General features: G+C 40.2%; 1 non-coding gene across 1 annotated transcript; it reads right to left on the bottom strand.

Annotated features, from left to right (window-relative positions):
- Nucleotides 1–590: 590 nt before the first annotated feature.
- Nucleotides 591–664, bottom strand: TRNAI-GAU (transfer RNA isoleucine (anticodon GAU)). Its single transcript has one exon. It is a non-coding gene; the product is annotated as a tRNA-Ile (tRNA).
- Nucleotides 665–10,289: the final 9,625 nt, after the last annotated feature.

Genomic DNA, 10,289 nt, shown 5'->3' on the forward strand with positions numbered 1-10,289 from the left:
AACACATGAGTAATATGGCTAGGGAGTCGTGCTGGGCGATGGCGAGTATCCCAGATCTGGTGGAGCTTGGGGAGGAAGATTGGGAACACTAATGGCGGCGAGTGCAGGGGGGAGATGCGATTGGATTGATAGGTCAGGAGGCGGCTGCGCGTACAGGTGAGTTTAGGTTTCCTTTTACACGGAAGATGAGCTGAGTTTTTTTTGCTTTGGCGTGAGGTGAGTTGAGGGTTAGTCTCGATTTTTTTTTCACAAACAGGATTAGTATGGACTACTTGGCATTGGTGGGTAATTTTTATCAAGTTTTATGTCCAAATGGTATTGGGAAGATCAAAGGGCTGTAATTTTATGACGTGTTAAATTAACGATTGGATGTTTCTAATTTTTGTGAGATTTTCTAGCTTATTTCCTTTTTTCTGGTTAGCTAATAGATAGATACTAAAAAAAAGATGGTGTCGCTTGAAGAAACGTACTAACCGATCATGGCTACGCGGAGGTGCTCCTTCATGGATCGTTTGCTGGGCTATCCGTTTTGGGCCGTACGGGCCTAATATATAGTAAAGGAAAGCATAATCGCAATTAAGAAAAAGAATTAGTCCTGACGGGGCTTGAACCCGTGACTTCTGGTACATCGGACCAGCGCTCTAACCAGCTGAGCTACAGGACTTAAATGCTTTCTAGATAGTCCTTTTTTATTAAAATAATAGACAGCTTTTTTGATACTTCAATAATTGAGAATACCGAAGAACAGCGAAATCAAGACGCGTGAGAGTTAGGCTCCATTTATCTTAATATCCACTCTCACGGCCATCAGTTTATCGAGAAACAAGAACCTAGGCAAGCTTCAAGCTCTCACAACTATTAGAGACATCCGGCCGTCCATCTCGATTTCTTGATGCACTTTCGGCCGTTGGAACATGTGCTTGGAAGGCCTAGGCCGTCGGACCGAACATGAGCACTATTGCAATGAATAGTTTCACTCCCGGTGTGCCACCGCGTGCAATTACAGTGCACCGCCAAGGGAATTTTTGTCATTTCACGCATAGGCGTATAAAAGGGCAACAACTTCCCTTGTGAAGACCTAAGACGCCTCCTCCAGCACTAGTGTGGCCCTCTCTCCATCCCGCCTCGTCCCTCTGTCTCTTTATCCCTCCAATCACAGGAGCAGCCAGCGCCTCCCTGCCCCGCCGCCGTCATCTCCTTCGCCCAGTCGGCCCCGCCGCACCGCATGAGGTGGAATGCGACCAATTCCCCCGACGCCCCCTCAGCCCAGGCTAACCATAGCGCTACGGCCGCCATGCCCCCGCCGTCTGCTCGGCAGGAGGAAGAGCGAGGCCGCAAACGGATCTGGAGATTGAATCGGGCTCCAATGGCTCCTGCGCGGCGTGATGCCTGTTAAGGTGATCTTGTTGTACATCCGTTCTTCCACTGTCCTAGGTTCTCCATGCTTCCATTGATTTTTATTTTGCCTTTAATTTTTTACGCAGGGTGGTTGCTATCTCGCAGATCTCTACTCGTTCTCTTGGTGCCGGTGGCGTTCCTGCGACTGCTATGTAGATGGACCTGGAGGTTGAAACTCTTTTCTCTCTGTTCGTTTGGATTCTCCTCACGATTATGTGTAGAGCTTGTTCGTGTGCTGCTTGATGAGTTTCTTCTCCTCTAATCTTGTGTGCTGGATTAGTGATTTTTATTTTCTTCTTGTGGAGGAGATTCTCAGATTTAGCTAGGTTCCAAAGAAGAGATTTTTCTTTGTCTTTCTTGTTTTATTTGTACCTTGCTTGACTTGACAAACAACAGCCTCATGTGTGTTGCCATCGCCATCGTCCCGCCCCAACGGGTGCCTCTGCCGCCGCCGCCGCATCCTCTCGCTGGTCTTCTCGCATTTGCCCTTGCATCTCTGCGGAAGACTTTATTCGGCAGGTGTTATTCTCCCGGCAATGATAAGCATGTTATCTCTTTGAGACTTATCCCTTGTACGTGCGGTGCAGCAGCTAGACCTGCACATGGTCACGGCTTGCACGTTCGGCCTGTCCTGATCATCTTGCACGGGTTGTCAAGCCAAATAGCCGTCAATTTAGCTAGCTAGCTAGTAACCCCATGCACGCATGGGATTTCTATCATAGCATGTACGTGAGCTATGTCCATGCATAGCTCTTTGCATGTACACGTACATCCACTTGCTCGTTAAGTGAGGCTCATTAGATGATGCATGTGTAGACAGAATTAAATAATGCTTCACCCATCTTGATGACCCTCTGATGAAAAATCCACGTATTGTCCAATGTTATGTATACATGCTTGTATGTATATATTGGTGCCATATTTTTATATATGATAAGTACAAAATTACGACAAAGTCTCATTGAACAATATTGAATTATCTTGATTGAGAAATCAAATAAAAGAATACATAGTGATGTATAAGGTTCGATGAAAAACCGAGGGAGCGGTGGATAATTATGCTTCATTAAAGATTAGGAAAATATTATTTACTTAGCATAAAATCTGAAGTATTTGAATAGTTCAAAGGAATTTAAGAATATATTATTTGAAGAATTCAAATATTTTTTAGTGAAGATAAGGATCATTATGACAAAAGATAAATTGATTCTTCAGTATTGAAGAAAATTATCTGAGTCATAAGTTTAGGAAAACACTCGAATAATTGTGGAATTATTTTATTACCAATATGCTTTTATAAAATTTGGGGTATAATTGAAACGATAAGATATACGCTAAATAGAGCACCGCATATTAGCCTTGCTAATAGAAACCATATAACTTATGGAGTTTATAAACCAGATAAATGTTGAATTGTAGGAAATCTCAGAAACATGACCTGAATTCCTTCCATCGAAATGTTCAAAAGGCAAAGTGTTTGTCACGGATGAATATTTTTTCAAGAAAGTGTTTTCCTGTCAAAGAAATGAGTGGCAGGATACTAGAACTTGGAAAGGATTATTGAATCTCTAGTGGTAATAAGTAGGATTAACAAACCGGAAGTTGTTCTGTTAGATTGTCTCCAAAATAAACCGTAAGTTATGGATATGGAAACCCTAAAACTTGTAACAGGATTATGCAAATCAGGAAAATCGTTGAATTTTCTGAAATTTCACGATGAGATATTCATCTTAGAAGAAGATGAACTATCACAGTGACAAGTGGAAAGCTTTGTTTCAATTGGCCACTCCGCCCCACGAGCCGGGAGCAACATCCGGCCATTCTCATATTCGTCTACAGTTGGAACCAATGGCCGGAGCAAATAAAACAACAAAATTGTTTATCTACAAACTTTTCTCATAAAGGTATGATAATTTCCCAGATGCACTGTTGGCATAATGGGCGAATTTGCATGTAGCTCAGTCTGTCGTCGCACTCTGCAAAAACCTTGCCTGACTTGTCAACCTGCCCGGCTCAATGGACCGGTGCCAATATTGGTAACATGTGCACAGAGATTAAGAAACTAAAAAATGCACTAGCAATTTGCAAGGAGACACCCAACGTTCTGACCCGTTACATGCAGAGATAAAAATTTCGCATCGCCTAATCAACCTTTATCATATGGAGGAGATACTGTAAAGACAACGTTCACGGGCGGACTGGTTGCGTGAGGGGGACAAAAATACCAATTACTTCAAGAGGCCAGCGAGCATGCGACATAGAAAAAACAAAATAAAACACTTAGAGAGGGAAGACGGCTCGCTAGCACAAGACCCACGGAGATGGCATCTATGGTGAATTCTTTTAAGCAAAACCTTTCACAGCAGAAGGTTTTCCAGGTGTGCAAGATGTTCTTGATAGCGTTCTGGTCAAGGTTACTCACGAGATGAGTTCTATGTTGACTGCTCCATACACTAATGAGGAAATGAAGGCATCTCTCTTTCAGATATTTCCAACAAAGGCGCCCAAAACAGATGGCTTCCCCGCACACTTCATTCCATGTCATTGGGAGATCTGTGGGGTTGAGGTCACCAACACGTTTCTGATAATTTTGCAAGGTGAAGAGAGCCCAGAGGTAAGAAATGAGACAATCTTTTTTCTTATCCATTAGGTAAAACACCTCACCCAACTCACTCAGTTTCATCCTATTAGCCTTTGCAATGTCCTTTACAAAATTGCCTCAAAAGTGGTCTCTAATCATCTGAAGCAAGTTCTTTCTGATATCTTCTCAGAAGAACAATGAACGTCTCATTACTAATAATATTATCACAACATACAAGTGTTTACAATTGATGTAGAGCAATAATGCAAAGAAAAATAGATTTTGTGCGGTTAAAATGGATATGATGAAAGCCTATGATCGGATCGAGGGAATTTATCTTGAGGATATCATGTCAAAGTTGGGGTTTGCAGTAACTTGGGAATCTCTTGTAATGAAGATTGTTAGTTCAGTGAAATTCTCCGTAATGTTTAATGGAGAAAAAATAGAAGAACCTAAGACAACGATGGGGATCCGACAGGGGGACCCAATATCTTCTTACCTATTTTTGTTTGCAGCAGAGGTCCTTTCGTGCCTCTTCCAAAAGAAGAATAAGTCATCCCACCTATGTGGCATTAAAGTGGCATCGTCGGCACCGCCGGTCGACCACTTGCTATTCGCAGATGACAGCCTACTATTTGTCAAGTCATGTAGTCAAGGAGCTAATGAGTTGTCCTCTCTTTTGGAGTCCTATTGTAACGCGTCCCATCAAAAGGAATATCTATCAAAGTATTCTATTTTCTTCCCTAAAGTTGTCCTGAAAGTTCAAAGCTTGAAATTAAGGAGGCCTTGTATGTCCCAAATGAGTCTTTGTCTAAGAGATATATAGGAATGCCGACTGATGTTGGAAGTTCTATGAATGGTGCCTTCAAGTTCTTGAAAGATAGAGTGTGGGAAAAAGTGAAGGGATGGATGAAGAAGATCCTGTCAGTTGGTGGTAAGGAAGTTCTTATCAACTCGATTGCTCAGGCAGTACATGTTTACTCTATGTCTTGTTTTAAGCTCCTGCATGACCTTTCCGAGCATATTAATACTCTTATTTGGAAGTTTTGGTGGGGTAGTACAGAAGGGAGGAGAAAGCCATACTAGGTATCCTAGAGTGTTATGACAAGGCCAAAATCTTGTCGAGGTCTCGGCTTTCGAGATATTGAACTCTTTAAACTTGCCATGCTAGGCCGTCAGGCTTGGCGCATATTGATGGACCCAGCTTTTCTAAGCGTGAGAACACTAAAGGCTAAATACTTTGCTACTTCAGATTTTCTTGATGCTGAGCTTGGGAATTCCCCTTCGCAAATCTGGCAATAGATATTGGATGGTAGGGGCACCATGAAACAGGGCCTTACAAGCAGAGTAGAGGACAGGACATCCACACCGATCTGGCAGCATAACTGGATTCCCCGGGACATTAATATGTGGCCCATTGTAAGTAATGTACTGGACCCACCCCAAGTGGTGGCTGAACTGATCACAGTGGATGCATCGTGGGACATGGACAAGCTAGCTCAAACTTTCCTGCCTACATATGTACAAGCTATTGCTTATATTCCCCTATGCACATGTCTGGTGGACGATTTCTGGTCTTGGACCCATGTGAAGTGCGGGGTTTTTTCCAGTTCGCTCGGTCTATAGAATGTTAGTCTCTACGAAGTTAGGCCACGAAGCATGGCTCGAGGGCAGAGCGGAATCTTCAAACTCAGAGAGGGGTCCGAATGACTGGACAAGCATGTGGAGAACAAACATTCCCTGAAATGTTAAAACTTTCTTATGGAGGTTAGCTCAGCAATCACTACCCACAACTGATCTCTAAAAGAGTAGGAACATGTCGACAATTCCTTAATGTAGTCTTTGTGGATGGGATGATCCTTGGCAGCACACGCTCCTAGATTGTAACATGGAAAGATGCGTGTGGGCTTTGCATGACCCAGACCTAGTTGAAGTTGTTGAGAACAATAAGGAACCGGAAGCAAGAATGTGGATATTCACACTAATTGATAGCTTGCAACATGATGATTTTGTTAAAGTGGTGGTTACACTATGGGCTATCTGGTATGCACGTATAAAGCTCTCCAAGAGCAACAACTTTAGACCCCCCATGCAAATCATCACTTCATAACAACTACATCCAGGAGCTCGGTGAGTGAACCAGCCAGGACACACCCATTGCTGATAGCGAGGGCACCTCGCCCGCGCAGCGGCAGGTTTTGCTAAGATCAAGGTAGATGGGGCAATGGCGAGGAACTGAAGTACTTGATCTTTCAGTACCGTGTGTACAGATGGAGCAGTCAAGTACCTGGGTGCTTCGGTGATAAAGTGTGATGGCATAACAGACCCGACTACTTTGTAAATGCTAGCTTGTCGAGAAGCTCTTTCTCTAGGCCAGGATCTCGACTCACACATGTGATAATACCTTCTGATTGCAAAGAGCAAAACAATGCAGGAGGCTTAAATGGGAGCATCGTCAAGGATATTAAAGCTACCTCAGCATAGTTCACGGCATTTCCTCTCATCTTTGAGGGACGTGAAACTAATATTATGGCTCATAGCCAGGCTAAAGACACATTAGGCCTTTCTTTAGGACGCCATCTATGGCTTCTCGATCGTCCGGACCTAAATTGTATCCCAATGTATTTGGCTGATGATTAATGAATAAAATGTGTTTAGACTAAAAAAACATACTATTTTTTGAGGAACTAGCAAAGTGGCCCGCTCGATGCGCGGGCTAGAACGTTAGACAGTTGAAAAATGGCACATATTATTCACATTGCGTAAAGAAAAATTGGTCACGTCGTTATAGGTTTACATTTTTAATAGTAATTTATAATGCTATAAAATTATTTAGCATTTTTGTATATATGAGTGAACATTGTCGTCAAAGAAATTGCATATATCATGCTTTAGGAAAAGTCTATTACTTACAAAGGTTAGATGATACAATTATTCCTTTTACCAATTTTTTATTTTGCGAAGGCATCATCTTTAATTTGCTAAAAATATTATAAATATTTAATTCAATTTTATGTAGACATGTTTTTACTCCTAATTACACTCTTCATTGTATAATACATATTTTAGACATTGTTATTTTCTAAAGGTGAAACTTTAATACCTTTTACTATGAATATATGATTATATTGTTGAAGATGACAAAATTGCATTATATTTTATGAAAAGATGTAATTAATATAATTATGTACAATTTTAATTATATTTTAAATTCTTGTTTGCATTTGTTTTTTGTTTAAGATAAAACTCTAGCAATATGTAATGATTTTTATGAGTGGTAGTTATATTTTGAGTGCACATCAAGTTATTTCATGTTTTAGTCTTATATAGGATATAATTATTTCGCAATCACTAAGAGACATTTTTGTTGAGAATAAACTAACTCATATTTTATCTAAATTTAACTTGCTTAAATTTTTTGCGATTTATTTTTGTTAGAGTAATGGGAAACTGATTTAGAGTGAATGGATTAAATACACTGAGAATTCTTTTAGAGAAATTTGTTATGTTTTTGTAGATTAAACTAAAAGGGAAATTTCAACACAAATATAGTTGTACTAACTTATGAAAGAATAAATAGTAACCGCCGGGATAAACTGATTTAGTAGTATTAGATCATGGCAACACAAATATATATGATAGACACACACACACAGACAAATATATATCCATTGACACTACACCATGTTCAGAATCTATAGTCTGCTCGGCTCTATTCATATAGAATAGAAAGCTTTCAAACCCTATATCAAATCTGAGTTGAAAAAGTTCTTAAAATTGCCGATTTTCGAAATACAAAACTGAATCTAAATTTGTTGTCTGTATCGAAAACAGAATATTTGCAAGATTGGCACTACATGAAAGCAATGAAGCTATGGCACAACAATCAGATTGCCGATAAGTTCTCTTAGTATCATAAATGTGGAATCATGCCATTAGTGCCTGGTCAAAGCTAAAGTTAATTAGCTCGGCCAAGCTTAGTCGATGCTTTCTAGATTAGTTCTTCCATCTTATGATGAAGTCATGAAGATGCTTGTTTGTGTGCCAAGAACTATTATCTCAGTTGCTGACCACGACAACCTAATGGTTAGATGATTATGTGAGAACACACATTCGTATTGTGCTCACCTCCACATAAAAAAGTACTAAGTCATAGGATATAGTACTTTCTACATCTGATCGTACATAATTTCAGAGATTTCAGGTTAGATATATAGAATTTAATCTAGGTGGCATAGAACTGATTAGGAGTAATGTGTAAACAAATCAGATTAGGAGCATTTCTAGCATGCATGCACAAATTGCTTCCCTTCAAATAAGTACATTATATCTCGTGTAGGAGATATAGTTGCTGGAGTCATGTATGAATATCTCGAACAACTTATATATGCTTTCCACTATGATAATCAAATATGAATTTGACGCTGACAATCAGCAGCGACAACAACGCCCAAAGAGTGACGTGATCGTGCGGTTTGGTGGGGAAAATATAAAACTAAATGTTCAAGTGATATATTCTGTTATCCTCACTATATATGAGTGTGTCTCATGCCCATGCTAATAACTGAATCAGACAAACGGATTCTTTAAACTGAGTACCATAGAAAACATGCAGTTAACTAAATATGTACCTTATATCCTGCCATGGGGATGCAATGCATATCCTTTAGCCGCGTAAATAGCTGTACAATCCATAGTATCTATCATGTTAGATAAATGCGCTATATATCTAAGAAAGCGAACCAAAGGATGAAAATTGTGTAGCCTTGTGAAAACATTCGACGTACAATAAACAACTAATACATAATGGAAAGATCACTACTGCAGCCACATCCGGAGCTTTACGTATATCTGCACTTGTGTGAAATACTACAACCTAATCTGATAAAGAGGCGATAAGAAAACCAAATCATACATATAAGAGAGTCTAGCATAACATCATTTACGTGATAAGTTATATATCACTTCAGTTTTCTACCTTTTGGAATACTATTTGATAAATATGGCATATGAATAACCTTATATTTGCAGCTTCTAGAATTTCTCGCCGAAACAATGGATGGTTCTGCGAAGAAGTTTCAGCAACAATCAAATATGTTTTTGCCACAGTAAAATACACAAACCTGCCAATTGATTCTTTGAGATCGTGTCCTGCCGATAACTCCAGGCAATGAACAGAAGAGATAGTGAATTGCGCATATTAGAAAGTAGAGATCATATGATCATTCTTCCTACCTGCAAGTCATTTCTCTTATTGGAAGAACACCCAATGCGCACTAAACCACCATTTTGATCACGACAATGTATTACTATTTGGTGAATCTATTTTTTTAGGTCAAAAGAGAGCTTTAATAGAACTTAATTTACGGAACAAATATATAGCTTTGCTGAATTAGGAAACAATTACAACCATTTGTCACAACTCTTTCTATAGGCTCCCGTCCATGCAAAATCCGGACATATCACCAGAACCTCTATCTCTAATTAATGTAGTTTGCTAATTCGTGAACCACTGAATTCTGCTCTGTGTCTCTGTCTCGCGCATATTTTCTTTTATCCACCAAGGGGATTACCGTTTCTACAACTTTGATATCTTTGTAGATGGACTTGTGTCTTGACTGGTTCCTATCCGTGCTTTGAATAGCTAACACCCCACTACACAACAGGTTGATTGAAGAACAAAAGTATGGTGTGGCCAGGTCGCTACTAATCTAAGGCCATCTTGGCATGCCATGGCTTCTACTTGCTGCGCACCGTTGCATGACTGTAACACCAGCAAGCAGAGCATTTTGAACATTATCTTCGAAAATAATTCCCACACTCGCAGTTCCTGTCTTCCTGATGAAAGATACACTCACAATGAATTTAAACCCTGCCCATCTCCAGCAACGTGCAGCCATTTTAGGATCGATGGTCTGTACTTTGGTCAGTTATTCTTCTCCGCTCCATCAGTAAACATTCATCTTTTCCTGCCTTTACTTCATTGATGTCATGTGTCTCCATATGCAGGGAGCCCATATAATTCTTCAGGAAGAACACAAACTGATGAGTGATGACAGAGAAGGCGAGGCTGGACACTCACAATGAATTTAAACCGTGCCCATCTCCAGCAGCGTGCAGCCATTGTAGGATGGATGGTCTGTACTTTGGTCAGATACACGCATCTTATTCCTCTCCGCTCCATCACTGAACATTCATCGTTTCACGCCTTTACTTCATTGATGTCATGCGTCTCCATATATGCAGGGAGTCCATATAATTCTTCAGGAGGAACATAGACTGATTATTGATGATAGAGAAGGCGAGGCTG

The sequence above is a fragment of the Triticum aestivum genome, chromosome 6A, assembly GCF_018294505.1.
Source record: "Triticum aestivum cultivar Chinese Spring chromosome 6A, IWGSC CS RefSeq v2.1, whole genome shotgun sequence".
Taxonomy (NCBI): domain Eukaryota; kingdom Viridiplantae; phylum Streptophyta; class Magnoliopsida; order Poales; family Poaceae; genus Triticum; species Triticum aestivum.